Below are 9,021 nucleotides of genomic sequence, written 5' to 3' on the forward strand. Positions count from 1 at the left end.
ACTTTATCCTTAGTTGGCCCTTGGATTCCACTTGCCTGAAGGAGATAAACTTCTAACATTCAAAATAGGATTTTATAGCAAAACAACTTTCTAAGCCAGGTTAGTAGCTTGAAAGATTTCCTAAATTCCTATTCAGATTTTTTTTTTATACTAGGCAAAGAACTTTATTAACGTGTGTTTCAAACTTTATTCCCAGGCTTCTTGAGCTTAATTAGCTGCAAGGAATGAGTTAAGTATAAGCAAAAACTAAAAAGAGCTGCAGTGTCCAAGGTGCATAGGTTTAAAAATATTAAGAGATCTAGATTTTATCAGATCCATAAACAAAATTTGAAAAAGCAGTCATAATATAAATATAAAATAGCAGCTCCCAGTAACTTCTTCAAGTCTATCTTCTTCAGACGTTGACTCAGTTCAGTTTGCTTCATTCTTGGAAGCCTCATCAAAATTCTCCACAAGATCTGGAACTTTATCATCATCATCCTCTCCAGTAGCCAGTGGTGCTTTTCCCTCCACAGATTGTTTGGGCAGAGCTTCCGCCAGTCTCCTTACACTAGTCAGACTGTCTGCACCAAGCTGGTTTAAGATTCTGGGTAGCATCTCTGTCAGCTGCTTTGTCTCAGCATGGCCTGTAATGGGGAAAGTGTTCGCTGCCAGAGATGCCTAAACTGTAGGGTGTTAAAGTGGATCACTGTTCCTTGGTTTGTGAACATATTTACCTCTTCAATACCAGAGGATCTTGTTCATGCTCAAGTTCTTTAAGGAGAACTGAAGTTTTTTTTTATCATCTGCTGTAGCTGTTCTGTGAACCACCTTCTTCTTTCTACGAGCAGTTTCTTTCCCACCAATGCACACTTGTGCCTGCAGTTTGGCGAGTTTCTCTTGGTTCATGATAGTTTCTTTCATCTTGTTGGAGAGGAAACGGGACCCCGCGGGGAACTAGGGTTGACGCTCAGGGGGTCTTGGGCAGACCAGCTGAGAATAAACTCACACACGCGGGGACGCAAGATGGCAGCTCCCTGTTCAGATTTTTAAAATTTTCTGTAACTCCTTCAAAAATCTAGCTTGGAGGACTTAACTCAGGGAGTTCTTATTTGATGAGACTGCCAGGCCCCAGTACCTGCTGCTGTGGGGCAGAGAGGGACACAGAGCGCAGGGAGATCAGGAAGATTGGGAAGTCTGTGTTTCCTGGTCCTGGTGGGTAATGGGAAGAAGAAAGGGAAGAGAGAAAAGGAGGAAAGGGAGAACTGTCAGATGTGTGCCCTGACTTACTCTCCAGGCTTCCGTTTAGAGATAACAAAGGGCATCAGAAAACTGAAGGGAACAGTGGGGACCTACTCCCGTTTGGGCACCTCTGAGGAGGCACCGGGCACTCTGTACCCACCTGTGATGTAGCACATCACGTAAAAGCACAAGCAAATTGTAGTCAGGCCGGAGGCCCTGGGGTCTGGCTTTCTTGGGGTGCTGTCAGTGAGGACCAGAGTGGCTGGATGGCTGGATGAGGAGCTTGCTGGATGGGTGACCTTAGTGGGGCAAGGTGACACAGTCGTGAGGACTGTAGAGTGAACCATACCCACCACCTTCCCAGGGTCAAGGTCAAATGGGCCTCATAACAACCTGTAATGGGATCTGTAGAGCCAGAGAGCTCAGGGGAGTTTGAGGGAGAGCTATGAGGCCTGATCGACCTAAGGGAGGCCAGCTAACAAGTTATATCCAAACGGTCCTGAATCACAAACTTCAACTGCAAATACCAGCGGGGCAAGCTGTGGCCAGGCAGGTGGAGAAGTACATTGTCCCAAGCTAGATGAGTCAGAGAACCCTGCACTTGAGGGGCTCTGGACTCTCTATTTTGTCATACAGTTGCATAAGCCATGCTCATCTCTTGATATACTTGGAGAAAAGCTGGAGAAAAGGGTGAAAGTCTGAGCACGCTAAGAAAAGCAAGTGTTACTTTCCTAAGGAGAATAGTGTTAATTATTTGATGAGATTTTATTCTTTTGCTTGTCTTTAAATCACTTTAAAAAGGTGATTACGAATTATTTAAGCACCACAGAAATGCCTGGCCAGGTGATGGCGCAGTGGATAGAGCGTCAGACTGGGATGCAGAGGACCCAGGTTCGAGACCCTGAGGTCACCAGCTTGAGGGCGGGTTCATCCGGTTTGAGCAAAGCTCACCAGCTTGAGCCCAAGGTCGCTGGCTTGAGCAAGGGGTTACTCGGTCTGCTGCAGACCCACGGTCAAGGCACATATGAGAAAGCAATCAATGAACAACTAAGGTGTTGCAATGAAAAACTAATAATTGATGCTTCTCATCTCTCTCCATTCCTGTCTGTCTGTCCCTATCTATCCCTCTCTCTGATTCTCTCTCTGTCTCTATTAAAAAAAAAAAAAGAACCACAGAAATAAGGAACAATATAAGGAAACTATGTACCTACCACTCAGTGTAAAAAATAAAACCTTACCAATACAGTTACAACTTCCAGGATATCAATCCACAAATGTCACTTTTATTAGGTTGACTATGAAATTGCTAATATTAGATTTTTTTTTTACCTACTAACCCTCCCCAGCAATTTTATATCATTGAACCTAATATTTTAGTATTTTTATCAGTACCTTGCTCTTTCTGTTACCTAGAGGCAGATTAAGGTTGGTTGAGGCCCCAGGCGCAGAAGAAAATATTGGGCCCCTTAAAAAAAAAAAGAGAGAGATGGGAAAAAATACATGGTAACCATATTTTTAAATAAATAAAAAATATTATGTACTATTAATGTTAAAATTGCACATATGAAACCAAACTTGGTGTCATTAGAAAAATGTATAAAGTCGGGGTTTTGTGGGGCCCTTCAGAAGTTGCGTGCCCAGGTGCCCGCCGTTAAATCTGCCTCTGCTGCTACCCACTCTGGAGTGCCTCCCTTCCTCGCCCGCACTTAGCCACAGCCTACCCACGCTTCAAGACCAGCTCTGAACCCCACTCCTTTCAAGAAGTTTTCACTGAAGACTTGCACCTGCATAGAGCTTTCCTTTGTCTTTCCAGAAAGTACTGTCTGTCTCACTGTTATTATCATTTTATATGTCAGTTTTTTAAAAATATAAGCTAGTTTTTTTTTTAACTCTTTTTTAAAAAAAAGATTTTATTTATTCATTTTTAGAGAGGAGAGAAAGAGAGAAGGGGGAGAGAAGGGAGAAGGGGGAGAGGGGGGAGGAGCAGGAAGCATCAACTCCCATATGTGCCTTGACCAGGGAAGCCCAGGGTTTCGAACATGTGACCTCAGTATTCCAGATCAACACTTCATCCACTGTGCCACCACAGGTCAGGCTTATATGTCATTTTAATTTAAGTCTGGACCACTTAAATTAGCACTTGGCAATATTACATTACCTGTTATTTTGTTAATTAACATGTAGAAAATAATAGGCTTTTACTAAATATTTGTCTGGCTAAAGACAATAAACTACTTATTTCTTGGAATTTATTGCTTTTAGCAATTTTTTAAAAGGTGCTTGAACCCAAGACCCAAACTATTTAGAAGAGTTATGCTAAGTGAGAAATCTGGGAAAGAATCAGAATAGGGAGCCTGACATCATGAGTATAGTCAAATTTTATGTCTCATAAAATCCATTATCATAGAAGGTATCTTAAGAATTAGTAAGAAAAGCCACCATTCATGACATAATTAAGATAAGCCAGGTACCGTCCTAGGCTTTTATGTATTATAACCCTGAAATGTAGTTAGTTATTATCCAGCTCTATCCAGGTTAACTACATTGACTTTACATTAACTACTAACCATTCTTAGCCATAAAAGTGTAATAATTTCTTTCTTTTTTCAAATCCAATCTTTATAGCAAACTTTATTATAGTCAGCGTAGTTAGGCTATGCTGAATTAGCAAATTAATCCTGGAACTTTTCATTGGTTTAGCATAACAAAGGTTTGTTGTTGTTGGTCTGGTAAAGTCCATTGTATTTGGGCAATGCACTAACTTGTTCGGTTCTCTTCCCTGGGGTGACTCGGTGATCTAGGCTGTTTCCATCTTGTGGTTCTATCATCTCCCTAAATGGGAAGCTAGAGCTGAAAGGAACCCATCACTATCACTTGTGTTTCCATTTCCCAGGACTCAGCCTTGAGGCCCTATGTAATGTAGCTGCAGGGTCCCCGGGAAAGGTAGAGAGCCATGAATAGTCAATGAGCCATAGGCAGTGGCTCAGGTAAAGTAGGGCCAGGCATCCCCTAAGGGTCTCTATATCTTCAGGACTGGAGAATCAAAGCTAGCCTCCTCAATTTCAATGGTATCAATTCAACTAGCCGAAATAGCTAGACATTTGATAATCTTTCTGGTCTTAGAGGTTCCTGAACTTTCCCAGATGTTGAAGAACATCTTAAGCAAAAATAAAGAAAGGCATAAATTAATAATTATAATAATAATAGTTAGTACTTCAGTAGTAATAATAATAAGCCAGTTGTTAAAGTGAGAGGAATCTCTACTGTTTGGGGCATATATGTTCATATGATTATCGTGAGATACATCATTTCTCTGGCAAGACAGGGAGTGAAGCATCTTGCCCAATGAGCCCAGAGCCTGAGGCTCTTTCTCTCAGGTTCATGCACAGGCACACAATGGGTTTCAAGCCTGAGTGTGCTGGCAAATTTTTGTATATATGGCCTGACCAGGCAGTGGTGCAGTGGATAGAGCATCGGCCTGGGACACAGAGGACCCAAGTTCAAAACCCTGAGGTCGCTGGCTTGAGCATGGGCTCACCAGTTTGAGCATGGGGTCACTGGCTTGAGTGTGGGATCATAGACATGACCCCATGGTCACTGACTTGAGCAAGGGGTCACTCACTCTGCTGTAGCACCCCCAGTCAAGGCAGATGTGAGAAAGTAATCAATGAACAACTAAGGTGCCGCTACAAAGAATTGATGTGTCTCATCTCTCTCCCTTCTTGTCTGTCCCTCTCTCTGTCTCTGTCCCCCAAAATAAATTTTTTTTTGTATATATGTACAAATGTGCATTTTTTTAGGGGAGAAAAATCCATAGCTTTCATAGAAAGATGCAAGGGGTTCACAATGCAGGAAAGTTTAAGAGCCATTTTTCTACGATAGGACTGAGGTCTGTGAATAGGAGGAGCAGAGATCAGAGGCTGCCAGGAGGCCGGGTCCATTGGAAAGGGAAACTCATAATCACACCCGACTCCCAGTGCTTATACACTAATGCTTTTACATGCAAGCCTAGAAATGTGAGTTATTTACTGGATGGATGAAGGTTAAATCAGTTGCCTGTAAAATGATTTTAAATTGGTTAATCTTGGCACTTTCACATTTTCATATTTTATTACCTTTCTGTTTCAGGCAATAGTAAAGGCATTAAAAATGAATCCTGACCGTCACAGGAGATGGCCTCCTTGCTACTTCTCATGCCTACTGTACATATTCAACAACAAGAGACCCTAAGTGATCTTATCACTTATCTACACCAGAAATCTTTTTTTTTTTTTAAATTTTCGGAGAGAAAGAGGGGGAGAAAGAGAGGAAGGGAGAGAGAGAAGCATCAACTCGTTGTTCCACTTAGTTGTTCCATTCTGTTGTGCACTCATTGGTTGCTTCTCACATGTGCCCTGACTGGGGATCAAACCCATGACCTTGACGTGCCTGAATGACTATTTACTGAGCAACCCAGCCAGGGCCTATACAGAAAGCTTTTAAACTTAATTCTGGAGAATATTTCAGTCTCCCCCCCCCCACCACCACTCTGTCTCTACATAATACACTATATATATATTTTATTTTGCTTAATCCCTTCACCTTCTTTTGTGCAGCCCCCCCCACCAAATCCCCTTCCCCTCTGACAGCTTTGAGTCCATTCCATGTAACCATGCCTCTGTTTCTATTTTGTTCATCAGTTTATTTTGTTCATTAGATTCCACATATAAGTGAGATCATACAGTATTTGTCTTTCTCTGACTGGCTTATATCACTTAGCGTAATAATCTTCAAATTCATCCATGCTGTCACAAAGGTAAAATGGCCTCCTTTTCTATGGCCAAGTAGTGTTCCATTGTGCAAATATACTACAGCGTTTTTATACACTTGTCCACTGATGGACACTTGGGCTGTCTCCAGATCTTGGCTATTGTAAATAATGCTTCAATGATTATAGGGGTGCATGTATTCTTTTAAATCGAGTTCTCCATTTTTTGACAGTGGTCAAACAAAGAGCTTCACTTGCCTTGTATTTCATGACAATTTCTCTGCCAAGTGAGGCATTTCAGTGTCTTCCTTGGTCATGTCCTCAACTCATACGTGTTGACTTCTTTTGACTTCCAGGTTCAGTGCAATTTCTTTTAATCCTGAACTGGGAGATGCTCAGATGGTGAAGATTTCTCCATTGTTTTTCTAGCTCTTAGGTATTCCCAAATGAGTAGCTGCCTTTGAGCTCCTGGTTTTGACTACCCCAAGGGTATGTTGTAGGGAGTAGGATGCTCATTTTTAAAGAAATCTGGCATTGTCTCCCACGAAGCTGCTTTCTGCCTGGACTGACCTCACAATCCTTGCCGTTCTCCACCTCAACACCCACCTGTCAGTTTCACACTGAACCCGAGCAGTCAGTGATCGATGGGGTCTGTATATTAGCAAAATTACAGTAGAGGGGCCCCCGTGGCTCACTACTTTTGAAGACATGTTGAAATCATTTGTCTCTCTGACTAGACACTCTCCAAGCTACAGGTGGTTCCAATTTTCAACTCGTGGCAGAAACCCTAAGCCAAGGAAGCAAATAAGTGTTTCCATAAAATGTAGAAAAAGGAACACTCTCCTGCTACCTAACTGTGAAATGTCCAACTTGGTACTTCCATTAACTTTTGATCTTCTTTCTAAGGAACCCATAAGGAGAGGATTCCATTTTTCTAAGTTGGTTACTGAAGATGGGTAGAATATTTTAGCAACAGCATTGGGTCTAATTTCTTTACTATACCAGACTGGATTGGCTTTTAGACCCCTCCCCAATATGTTACAGAGGCACATGTGAATTGATTTTTAAGGATTCCATCCAGGTTATTTTATTTTACCCTTTTAATTTTCCATCATTGTCAGGATGGCTTAAATCAGTGGTAGTCTGGCCCTGGCCGGTTGGCTCAGCGGTAGAGCGTCAGCCTGGCATGCAGGAGTCCCGGGTTCGATTCCCGGCCAGGGCACACAGGAGAACCGCCCATCTGCTTCTCCACCCCTCCCCCTCTCCTTCCTCTCTGTCTCTCTCTTCCCCTCCCACAGCCAAGGCTCCATTGGAGCAAAGATTGCCTGGGTGCTGAGGATGGCTCTGTGGCCTCTGCCTCAGGCACTAGAATGGCTCTGGATGCAACAGAGTGACGCCCCAGATGAGCAGAGCATCACCCCCTGGTGGGCATGCCGGGTGGATCCCAGTCGGGCGCATGCGGGAGTCTGTCTGACTGCCTCCCGTTTCCAGCTTCGGAAAAATGAAAAAAAAAAAAAAATCAGGGACAGTCAACCTTTTTATACCTACCGCCCACTTTTGTATCTTTGTTAGTAATAAAATTTCTAACCACCCGCCGGTTCCACAGTAATGGTGATTTATAAAGTAGGGAAGTAACTTTATTTTATAAAATTTATAAAGCAGAGTTACAGCAAGTTAAAGCATATAATAATATTACTTACCAAGTACTTTATGTCAGATTTTCACCAAGTTTGGCAGAATAAATCTTTATAAAACAACTTACTATAGCTAAATCTATCTTTTTATTTATACTTTGGTTGCTCCGCTACCACCCACCATGAAAGCTGGAATGCCCACTAGTGGGTGGTAGGGACCAGGTTGACTACCACTGGCTTAAACAGTAAAGAGACCACAGCTTCACTCCAGTAACTTCTGTGTTAGCCCAAGACAGCAAAGTGTTCCAACATTATGTCCAAATTAAAAGGTTCTTCCCTCTTGGCTCTGGCCAGTTTGCTCAGTGGCCTGGCGTGTTGGATGTCCCAGGTTCGATTCCTGGTCAGGGCACACAGGAGAAGCAACCATTTGCTTCTCCATTTCTCCCCCTCCCCTTTTCTCTCTTTCTTTCTCTCTCCATCTCTCTCCCTCCCACAGCCATGGCTTGATTGGTTTGAGCTCATTGGCCCTGGGAACTGAGAATAGCTTCATGGAGCCTCTGCCTCAGGTGTTAAAAATAGTTCGGTTGTAAGCATGACCCCAGGTGGGCAGAGCATTGGCCCCTGATGGGAGTTGGAAGGTGGGTCCTGGTCAGGGCACATGTGGAAGTCTATCTCCCCTTTCTCACTTGGAAAAGAAGAAAAAATAGAAAATAATAATAATAATAAAGGGCTTTCCCTTATTAGCATGGAGAATATGTTTCTGGAAATGGGAGCCTTAATTGTATAGTCCTTTTTGTGAAGCTGCTCTAGTTTTGCAAGGTGGTAGATTTTTCTTCAAATCCTCTGAATTTATAGAATATCTCTACCACTGATTTCTTCTGCTACTAACCATTAAAACTGTTGATCAATCCTCCCATACTGTGGCACAGTTAGGACACCCTTTGTAATATCAAAGAACTTACTCCATTCCCTGATTATCTGTTGATTTTTACTCTTGTTTCCTGAACTCTTTCCTCATAGGTGCCTACAGTCCCTGCAAAACTCCTATTTTAACATTCAGCCTGATATTATTTGTTTCTTTGGGGGCAGGCATAGCACCATTACACACATTTTGCTAGCCATTAGGGGTTAAAACTGTCTCAGGGAAAAAACTAAATTATAGAAAAATAGGTCACAGAAAAGTACACAACACACTGCAGAACTCACCTAGCTAAAGTAGCAGCTCCCCAGCTCCCCACCTGGTCCAGGCCACCTTCATCTCTCACCTGGATTCTTGCATTCGCCTCCTAACTGGTACTTCCCGCATCTGTCCTTCCCCCTACCCGTTCTCTACAAGCAGCCAGAGTGTTCCTTTAAAAGTGTTAGCCAGCTCATGCCACTCCTCTGCTCAAAACCCTCCAACGCCTTCATTTTCACTAA

At 42.8% G+C, this 9,021-nt stretch overlaps 1 pseudogene; it reads right to left on the reverse strand.

The window, feature by feature from the left end:
* Nucleotides 1-366: 366 nt before the first annotated feature.
* Nucleotides 367-1,005, reverse strand: LOC136323398 (transcription factor BTF3 pseudogene; annotated as a pseudogene).
* Nucleotides 1,006-9,021: the final 8,016 nt, after the last annotated feature.

This window comes from Saccopteryx bilineata, chromosome 2 (genome assembly GCF_036850765.1).
Source record: "Saccopteryx bilineata isolate mSacBil1 chromosome 2, mSacBil1_pri_phased_curated, whole genome shotgun sequence".
NCBI lineage: Eukaryota > Metazoa > Chordata > Mammalia > Chiroptera > Emballonuridae > Saccopteryx > Saccopteryx bilineata.